The sequence below is a fragment of the Copidosoma floridanum genome, unplaced genomic scaffold (genome assembly GCF_036245765.1).
Source record: "Copidosoma floridanum isolate Cflo_tuat_1 unplaced genomic scaffold, Cflo_Japanese_pri ptg000013l, whole genome shotgun sequence".
Lineage (NCBI taxonomy): Eukaryota > Metazoa > Arthropoda > Insecta > Hymenoptera > Encyrtidae > Copidosoma > Copidosoma floridanum.
The window spans coordinates 15,958,540-15,969,100 of NW_028321890.1; the positions used below are offsets into that span (position 1 = coordinate 15,958,540).

At 35.2% G+C, this 10,561-nt stretch overlaps 1 protein-coding gene across 1 annotated transcript in view; it reads right to left on the reverse strand.

The window, feature by feature from the left end:
* atos (atos homolog atossa) overlaps window positions 1-8,167 on the reverse strand; it is a 76,438-nt gene extending 68,271 nt beyond the window's left edge. Inside the window, exon 1 of the mRNA XM_023392736.2 lies at window positions 7,245-8,167. The gene's annotated coding sequence lies outside the window, so the exon portion shown is untranslated. The remainder of the gene's footprint in view (window positions 1-7,244) is intronic.
* Window positions 8,168-10,561: the final 2,394 nt, after the last annotated feature.

Below are 10,561 nucleotides of genomic sequence, written 5' to 3' on the forward strand. Positions count from 1 at the left end.
CTCGTTTACACGATTGTGCCCCGCTTACTTAAACTTGCTCTCTGCGCTCCGCTTCGTGAGCTTCGTCGTGTACAATACATACCACCACTATCATCGCCACTATATATATTTGTACTTTGGCTTATTTCTATATGTGTTCGATGCTTTGAAGTCCATTTTTATTAGTATACGAGGTTCCAGATTCTAGCGCCTATGGCGTCTCGGATACGTGAAAAAAAAACAAACAGCTGTTTTGTTACGAATGGTACTGTTTATCAGCCTGTAAACCATTTCTAGCATCTCGCTTTAGAATCTCTTCAGCATCCAAAAATAGGCGCTGAACAAACTTACCAACAGCTGTTTTTTTACTACGCAACAAACACATAACCAACCCAGTAAACACATTTTCTTCAGATTTCTTTTGAATGCTTGTAGACTTCTAATGTCTTTCAGATGGACATTAGAAGTCTACGAGACGTCTGAAAGAAATCTCAAGAAAATGTGTTTACTAGAAAGATGCTTAACAATAGACACTGAAAATTATAACGTATCTATGAAATTGCACTTTTGAAGTTACTTCATTACCGAAGTGCTCTAAAGAGCATTACAGCTCTTGGTTTGGCAAAGGTAATATGGAGAAAGACATTTTCGGAGAATGCATGGATGCGTGAATTATTTATTGGCATGAGCCAACTATCTAAAGAGGAATCCAATTTATTGATATTCTTTCTTAATGAGACAAAGTTTCTTTGGTGCTACGTCTGGATAGCATAGGGGCGAGGTATTTTTAGAGACTACGGCTTTTGCAAGAAGAGATAATACGATCCTCTTTCTATTCTTCTTTAGTGCAGTAGTAGATGATTTGTTGTGTTTTCTTAGAACTGGTTAAACTATGACAGTTTTCTTTACCATGGCGTCATTATTTTTACAAATATCTCCTCCAAAAGTATTGAATTTTTTGGATCAAGTAATGCAAAGACAGTGATTCTGTAAAACATAATCTGTTGTAGCCTTTCTGTATCGCTAAAAAAAAATCAATTTTGTGTCACATGACTAGTTGCTGTTTCTCCTTATTTTTATACTGTCATACTTATCGATGAGACTTTTATTATTCAAGTTGCGTAACAATATCGTTTGCCGTTTTAAAACATTCAATTCCACACAGTTGACGTTAGAAATGTATCACCTCTTGACATAATTAATACACAATTACACTGTTTTTTTATGAGACTTTACATGATGAAGTAATTTTAAAAAACCGACGCAACATTATCATAGAAATCTAGGAATTCAAAAATTATATAGATACATTATATAAAGGTATTTGATGAGTATATGATGAGTATCTTTGTCAAAAACGGGAGACGTATTATTATCTTTTACTGATCAAATTTGGCACATACAGCGTGACGTGAACTTAAAGTGTCAAATCCTCAGCTGCAATAAGATGTGATACTTCTGAACAAACTACGTAATAAGTATAAATTGTTTTGTCTTCTTTTTTATACAATTTAATGTCGCACGAAGGACCAACACCACTTTTCTTCTTTATACCGTATTCCATATACATACGGAGGTATCGATAGTTATACTACACTCTGTAATTATTCCAGATGACCATCTGTTTGCTTAAAACAGCTGGAGAGGGTTGTAACTTTGTAATAATTGTACATATCATGTTTATGAATGTATATACACCGCCCACACAAACTAATCAAACTCTAGATAATAATGGCTAGGTTAACATGGTCATTGTCCATGACTTACTGTTACCATGACTATTAGTGACTCGAGGGAATAAAAAAGTCGACCGAAGTACACGTACTGTCAGAAAAATACGTAACTCAAGTTTTTTTAGATAATAAATGTGTTGAAATTTGTGAAAGACTAACTCTTTGGATTACCGATCGTAAAAATATCGGATATAGTACGCGGAAAAGAAGAAATCCGGAAAAAAAACCCAGGCCTAACGTTGACAACAGTATATCACTTACTATGTGTTGTAATATTCACGAGCTTGGTAGTCGAAAATCTATCAGCACGGGAAATAATATCGCCAGCAGCTGTGCGTGGCACGGGTTTTACCGAGCTAATATAATTTTTTGGAAGTCCCTAGAACACAATACAATATTATAACAAAGTAAACTCATATAGATGATAAGTGATATATTATACCGTATTGTATTTCAGTGAGTTGATAAGATCTAACTGGTGTGTAATCAAAAAAATCAACAAAAATCAAAACTAACCAGCACAGCTCTTGACTAATTTATTCATTCTTCTATTTACAAGTTTTTTTTCTGATCTTGAAAGCTTTTTGTATTCATCAGTTACACTGCTGAACAAATTAAACTTCAGTAGTCATTACCCTATAGCTAAGTAAGTCGTTTCGAGAGTGGTTTAATCTTTAATCTTGTTTACCGTGACCAGTACTGCACTTTTAATTTAAGACCAGTGACATTTTCTATTGCAGCAGCGTATCAGAACTTGATTAATTGGAAAAATAAATGACTTTCAACTGATTTGGTTTTAAAAAAGTAATATTACCGACATTTTTATGGTTTTGATTTGAAACATTAAAAAAAAAATTAATCCAATAAGAATCTCTGAATGTGTATTTTAATTGAAATGGTCAAATTTTAATAAAAAGTAATCGTTTTTGAAAATACTTACAAGATCAATTTAACGAGAGAAAAATAAATTGTAAGAAAGTTCATTCCCAAACCTTACTTCATTTCATTTTATGTATGAGTGAAATTCACAAGCGTGGCTTCCACAAAAAATTTATGGCCCTCCTAGTATACAATGTGACCTCGACTTGTTCGCTTTTTTCTCTCTTCAATACTCACACACGTTGCATATCGAAAATGCAATAGAGGTCTTCTCGAAAGTCTAATTTTCTCTCGACTGCAAGACCGATTTCAATTTTCATGAAACCTCAACCTACTTTTAGAACTCCTGTGATACAAGAACTCGCGATGATGTCTGGAGGAGGAAAGAGGAGGAGTTGTTCCATAAAATATGAACAATCAGGCGAAGGCAGGTTTTCCTCTCTCGACTTCTCGTACATAACTCATACAAAAACCCTAATTTCATACTGCACTAACCTTGCACTGAGGTATAGTAGAAATGACCTCGAGAGAAGCAGAACAATACATGAGACCATTTACACACTTTTTTTTTTATTGAGTAGGTCAATTCATTTCAATAATTTTTTATTTGTCGTAGGAACAATATACTTTAAGCTCATTTACTGGAGTTGACCCACGCTAGATTCCTACCGTAAAAGATTGATTGCCATGTGATAGAAGTCTTTTTATTTTTGTCATATGATTAGTTCAGACAGATCACGTGGTTTGTTTGTTGTTAGGGTTAAAAAAACCGAGAAAAAAACTGTATTTGATATAAGCTTATGTAATGAAATCGTAATGTAAGCTTGCATTTTGTTATTTTATAGAAACATACTTCATGACGTAATAAAAATGTTGTATGAAAAGATTGCGTAGGTCAGGTGTATGAACGTTTACGAAAAAACAAAAAAAATTTAAGCAAAATTTCATTTTTTTAAGTAGTTTAGAGTATGTTTGTTTGATAACAAAAAATAGAATGTTTCATCAAATAAAAAAGTATCTACAACAATTTACGACACAGTTTAGATCTCGCGATGGGCGTCTAACATAACTAGATAAAAGTGTAACTCTTCAGTATTCATCTCTGACATGGATAGGCATGAGAATATTAAGTAACAATTGTTCTGTAAAATCTTTTGTCATTGAGAAGTTTGACCTCAAGCTTCACGTATAACTGTAGAGACGTGTCAAAAGTATAAATTACAAGGTTTCAGAACAAAAAAGTTTTGAAATATTTTATTACAAGACAATTCCACGTATTGCTGACATGGACATTGTTCATACGTATCATATTTAACAGTTTAACGAAGTTTAATCGCTGGTATTGTCCGACTTTGCCCGACTTGGTAATCCTTATATATATATATGTATGTATGTATTTAAAACAAGAGAAATAAGCTGATAAACCAAAGGAAATACAGTTTCACACAACCTCGAATACAACTGTGATATTCATTTTTCATTGCATAAAATGCAAAAATGAAGATTAAAATAAGATTCTAAGGCTAATAGAGAGTGGCGGGCGCTGCTTCAGCATGTCAATAAATCCTAACACTGACATGCACTGTATTTATGTTATCATTTATTGGCAAGGCCGTAAAAGTGATTCACACAACTTGGTAGATAAGAGCAGTAATAAAGTTGTTCATTAACGAAATGTTTTATCTCGGTTTTATCAGTCAAACGAAAAAAAGGTCTTTCAGCACAGATTACATAAAATAAAACAATGAACTAACTAATTTGTTGCAATACAATAAAAAAGTGTATGGGGTACTAAAAGGAAAATATCACAGTTATACTTCATAGGTACAGAATAAAATTCTTACTAGTATACAATCTACACATTTACTAATGTATATTTGCTCAATCATATCCCTAGTATTGATTACTTTCAAACGTGAATTTTGTTCATCACAACTGTATTTAGGCCAAAAATGTTAATGAAATGAGTGATGATAAATTGTTATTTTTTCTTTAATTCGACGGAAAAACGAGTGGTGGAGTGATATAATATAAGATATTGATAATTTAGGTTTACTGACGCATATATTTATATAATTTAAGAGTGTAAAGTACATAAAACAACATACTGTTGAATTTTATGTGTTTACATACGTTTCAAAACTTATATAACTATTATTATTATTACAACTATTAAGCATATGAGAAAATAATTGCACTATAATCACCACATAGGACGTCCTAAAATAAAAATTTTCTTTTTGCTTTACAGCAAAAATCATACGCTTATATTATCTCTTGCATCGTCCACATCGAAACTTAAGAAAAAAGCGAAATTGTTATTTCTTCACTAAAAAAACTTTAAAAAAAAACGGTGATGTAATCGTTTTTTGCTTGAAGATACAGCTTCTCTACATCCCCGAGCCACAAGTAATTTGTGATAATTATTAAAAGAAATTAGATAATTGGAACGAAAATGAAATGATGTAACACTAAGAGTAAATTCATTATTTAGTCATAAAAAAACCAATTCATTTCATCCAGGAAAAAATTATATAAAGATAAGTAATATATTTTTCATTTAATTTAAAGCTAGTTTTTTAGCATTACGTTTAATTTTTTGTTTATGCGATCTCGTCTCTCTACTTAATCGTTTGTAAGTTTTTTCGTAAATCCTACACGAAATTGTTTATTTTGATGATTTTTTCTTGTTAAAAAAAAAGTTACATCGTTTTATTTTTCTATTTATTTATAAAACCTCTTTTGAGCAATTACTTTAAATTGCAACCGGATAAATAATATAGTTCTGTTGCCGTTAAAGAAATTGTTTTTTATTTGTTTATTATTACATGTTCTGACCTCAAAAACACTGAGATTTTACACTCTGGGAGAGTAACAATAGTTTTATCGCATCAAAATAAATAAAAATTTTGTGATAATCTCATCTGAGTAAGAAAAAAAATGTCATCTTAATTTTTAGTGGAAAAAACAGCTGTCTACAAAGTATAATTTTTAAATTCAACAGTGTTAATATATTCTATAAACGATTAAAAAAACCCAAATGTTTCAAAACAGGTGGTTTTGTAAAATAAAAAATCGAGAAGGACTAGAAACGACCAGATATAATTGTTTTTTCAATTTTCAAACAAAACCCGAAAACATCATAATTAAAAGAAGCTTTCGTAACGATCGATCACTAATATAGAAGTTTCCATTTTACTTTACGGTATAGCCGCAGAGAGAGTTGCCATTTCTGTTTTACACACACACACACACACACACATTTTCTGTGTTGCACAGCTGTGCTAGCTACGCTGTCGAAAAACCATATGGGGGTATACCTACACGTAGACGTACGAGGCCTGTGTATGAGAGAGAAAGGAGCTAACGGTACGGTGCAGTTCGAGACAGAGGACAACGGGGAAGCCTGTAATATATACATATACATGTTATCCATACACACTTTCTCAGTTATAAACAAAAAAAAGTTTGACCCAGCGAATATTCACTTATTTTGTACGACGCTTGTATGTGTTATCATAAGCCACCATTGTTACGTAGTCAATAGAATATTCCATGGCCATATGATTTTATCGCACTGTGCACTATGGTTTATCAACAAAAGCATGCAATATGTTCATGACGACATACCAACAATATTTTAAAAGAGAGCTATGTGGTTTGTAAGCTTTTAAACTCGCTTTTAAATGCTTGAGGTAGGGTGTCAGTGCTTATATTGTGTACCTACCTTATACTCATTTAGGTATAACGAAAGGAAAATTTTTGGGCCTTTAAATCATGGCAAAGAAAAAGAGGGGGTGAGGGACGGTGCACTGTCACTTTGGAGCGGATCCAGAGAGAATGTACACAAATATTGAGCGGAGAGGACACTAAAGACGGGGGTCTTTTGTTCTATACAATGATAATAACGGGCTTCTGCTGCAGACCAGATGGGTCCACAGAAGAGACAAGTATAACGATCCTCTGTCTCTCTCTTCAGTTTTGGTTTCTTTTCGAAAAAAAGGGGGTGAACCCCCATAATTTTTTTGTTTCTCTTTCTAACGCACCCGTGCAGCCAGGCACTGCCCTGTGTGGAGCGAGCTCAGCGGGCTCCTTTGTGTTTTGATTCGTGCGGAGCCTGTGTTACATGTACATCACACACTGTGCGTGCTCTCTCTGTCCGTCTGTGTTGTGTGTGCATACAAACAAAATGTACACAAAAAATTAAAGGTCGCGCACACACGCGCAGGTTTAAAGGGCCCACTTGATGAATTTCAAATTTCCCTTGGGTATACAACTTTGTGTGCAAAAAAACAAGGGGGGTGAGTTGGATTAAAAGCACACGCATAATATGTAGGCATACAAGTACCGAGTCGTTGCACGGCTTTTGTGCTTTTGGCTCGCCATGTATGTATAACCATGTTGTAAGAAAAGTATCGACGAGTCTCTCCCTCTCATGCATCAACAATATGGTGAACTATAACCGAAGCAGCATTTGTAACTGCAATAATAAATATACTTTCCCTTCCGTATGAGGGGTATAATATCAATACTTGCATCCCTATTATCCTTAAATACACATACATTATGCAAATGCTTGTAGCCTATAGAGGCGTAAGGTATAAGGTACGAACAAGACATATCACATCACCAGGTCTACGTTGTAATACTCACCGATTGAAAGCTGAAGGGAACAGTGCTCGACGAATATGACGACGTCGAGGACGTGGCCTGGGACAACTTCACTGCCGCTGCAGCTGGTGCTTGTGGCGTGGCAGTAGGTTTCACAACAACGACACCATAAACACGGGGGTATTCAAAGAAACAGAGAGAGCTGAGGACGGACGAGCATAGGCTGTGTTGTATTATATTATATACTTGTCGTAACGTGCATGGAAAGGTTTAAAGAGAGAGAGAGAGAGAGAGAGGCAGCAACAAAACAGCCGAGCCCAGGAGTCGGCGGGCCCCGTGGGTCAAATGATCGAGGGAGGCCCCATGACACCTCGTGCCCTTTCCTCCTCGATGCTTCACAATGTTATATTCCTCGCAAGCTGCTGTTATCCTCTCCAGGTATTCGGCTATATATCCTCCGATGCGTCTGGTGCTGCTGCCTATACGTGTGTGGGTGTGTGTATACGTGTGTGCACTACACCGCGATGTATTACACAATGGACCGAATGATCTAGCGCTACTGCTTCCTAGATATGCTAAAGCTGCTGCTCTGTTCTTTGATCATACGCTGCTCGTGCATCAACATCTGGCGCAGCCCTGGCGATCGCTCCCGGACGGTGACGGTGGTAATACACTGCTTCTGCTGCCCCTGCTGTTGCTGACAACTCGCTGCTGATGGCGGCTGCATTCGGAACGGCTGCTCGCGGATCGCCCGGATGAAATATTGACGATGGGGGTTACGGAGCGAGAGGACGAGGTGGGTGTGTAGGCAGATGAAGAAGGTCGGTTGAGAAAGGAGTGCAGCAGCAGGACGCAAGATTCGCTTGAGTGTATACCGTGCTGCTCCGAAAGTAGGCTGACAGACGACTGGTGTAGCCTTTGTTGACTTTGTTCAAATTAAAAGATCCGCACGCGGCGCTGGTCTGTTACCAACTGATGGGCTCTCAGTAACGAACGTAACGAGTCAGCAGCACTGGCACCACAGCACAGCAGCGCCCCGAGGATCACTCTCTCTCTCTCTCTCCTTCGCATCTCTTTGTTGTGTTTTTCTCTTCTCATCCTTCTCTTTTTATTTCTCCCCCTCTCTTTGTGTGTTTGTGTGCAACTGATATCTCTCTTTTTTTATCTTTCTGGGACTCACTGTTTTTGTCTTCCTTGCACTTATTGGGAATTGGGAATCACATATCACGATACCAAGTTTGCCAACTTTGCTTCGACAATACCGAAATAATTATCTAGTAGGTATGAACACCATCGACAATTACAAGCTGAGTAGTAAGTCTGATACAATTTTTTTTTTTTCTTTTTTTTCTTTTTTAGTGCTCTTTTCGACAAAAAGGGGATCAATAACAAGGAAATAGAGAAGGGCAAAGGGACTCCTAAACTTTCCCTCCCTTCCGTTTAAATAAAATATAGGAATATAATATCTTCGGATAAAGTATTAGGACCTACATAGGTACTGGTTATACTAAACGTTCGTCGAATTACATTTATATACATGGATTGTCTTTTAGTTTTTTGATTTTGTTTGTTTGTTTTTTTTTTTTTTTTTAGGTACGGGTAATTTCAAAAAATTCTTTGATTTGTTAAGTGAACTTTTTAACGCATTGGATTATATTCACCAAAGGTTTGTAAACAAAGGACCAGGGTGTGTATCATTATTTTGAAAAAAATTATGTGGTTTTAAATGCTCTATTGGATACAACGTTTATACTTACTTACCATTTATTTATTTGTACGCTATAGATCCAGACTGAATGGATAATTTTAAACTGCTGTACGAGATGGTAAATACTACGGTATAATGACTGATCATTCAATATTGAATATATGCGTGAAGTATTACATTTTTTGACAAAATCAATTTTACACGTGATTATACTGCAGTTATGTAAAAATTCTGGGTAGACTGCATGTGTTATTTTTTAGTCTACGATGGTGGTTTTTTTTTTTAAGTGTAACGCCTAAAACAAGTAACATGTGTTTTAATGTAACTATATTGTGTAGGATAAATGTGTGCGAGGTTGAAAAAGCGTTCAGTATGAGTACGAGTAGGTGGCAATGTGTATTTTTTGTAATGTAATTCGTAGAAAAATTTGTTTATTTACATTTGTAGGAAATGGTAATAGTCATAATAATAATGACATTAACAATAAAACTTACTAGACCACATAAAAATATAATTGTTAGGAAACTTGTTATGCATCATAATCTAGTTACATCAAATATAAATTGCATTATTTTCAAAAAACTAGACTAGTTAGTAAAATTTCATCCATGTATATCCGTACGATAAATCAGAAACCAAAGTTACAAAGTTCAGCAGCCCTAGTCAATTTCAAATGCTGTTCAACTTGATACTTATATTTATTGATTTTGCGAGCAATCATTTTTAATTACCATTATACACATATAACCAAGAGAGTTTCAGCGACTTTTGCCTCTTAGAATGGACCCAAAAAATTTCAACGGAATTTAAAAAATGAAGAGCAACTTCATTATAGTATATTTAGATTAACTAAAATACATATAGAATGTTATTGTATCAAGACATCTTTAAAATGCCATGCAAAATGTTTAACATCAAGTAAAGTGACAATGTTTCTTATACTTCAATCGTATTTTTATAAAACTAAAAATTTTTTTATCCATAGTCCATAAAATATGGAAATTCGAAGCTCAACATCTCTAGAGCAGCGTGCTAAACTTTCACAAGCAACTTTTAGTGTAAACAACTATTGTAAATACACCACGTTTGAATGGTTAAAAAAAAAAATAATAATAATTTTGTGCACGAAATACCTTGAAAAGTGAGCTCCAAGATGTAATTTGCGTTTCGTGACGTCAAAGTACCAAATTTTTTCCCGGATTTCCTTGTAAGATGAAATACGGACAAAAGAACCTGCACAGAGAGTCGGGGAGAATCGATGGTTGAAGTGAGAGAGCAGAATCATGAGGAATAAATCAGATCAACGAACAAGTAAGCTTGAAAAATTGTTAAAGTCGAACGAGAGTTTTCTCACTGGTAGAGACGGCGCACTCTCTTCTGTGCGTCAGTCAAATAAAGACAAGAAATCCTGACGCTTTGCCAATCTTCAAGTTCTATACTACTGGCTATGGTTGGTAGTGCTGACAATCAGCTGCGATTGTATTTGAAAAAGAGATGCTTTAAAAACGTGGCTACTGTGGGTAGAGGTAGCTATCGTTCAGGCGATGGATGTTCTGATTGTCGTGGGTGGGTGTGTGTGTGTGTGTGCTTTGAGCCACACTTTGAGCTTAAATTGAAGTTGAGCCACTTTGAGCTTTAAGCCATTTAGCAT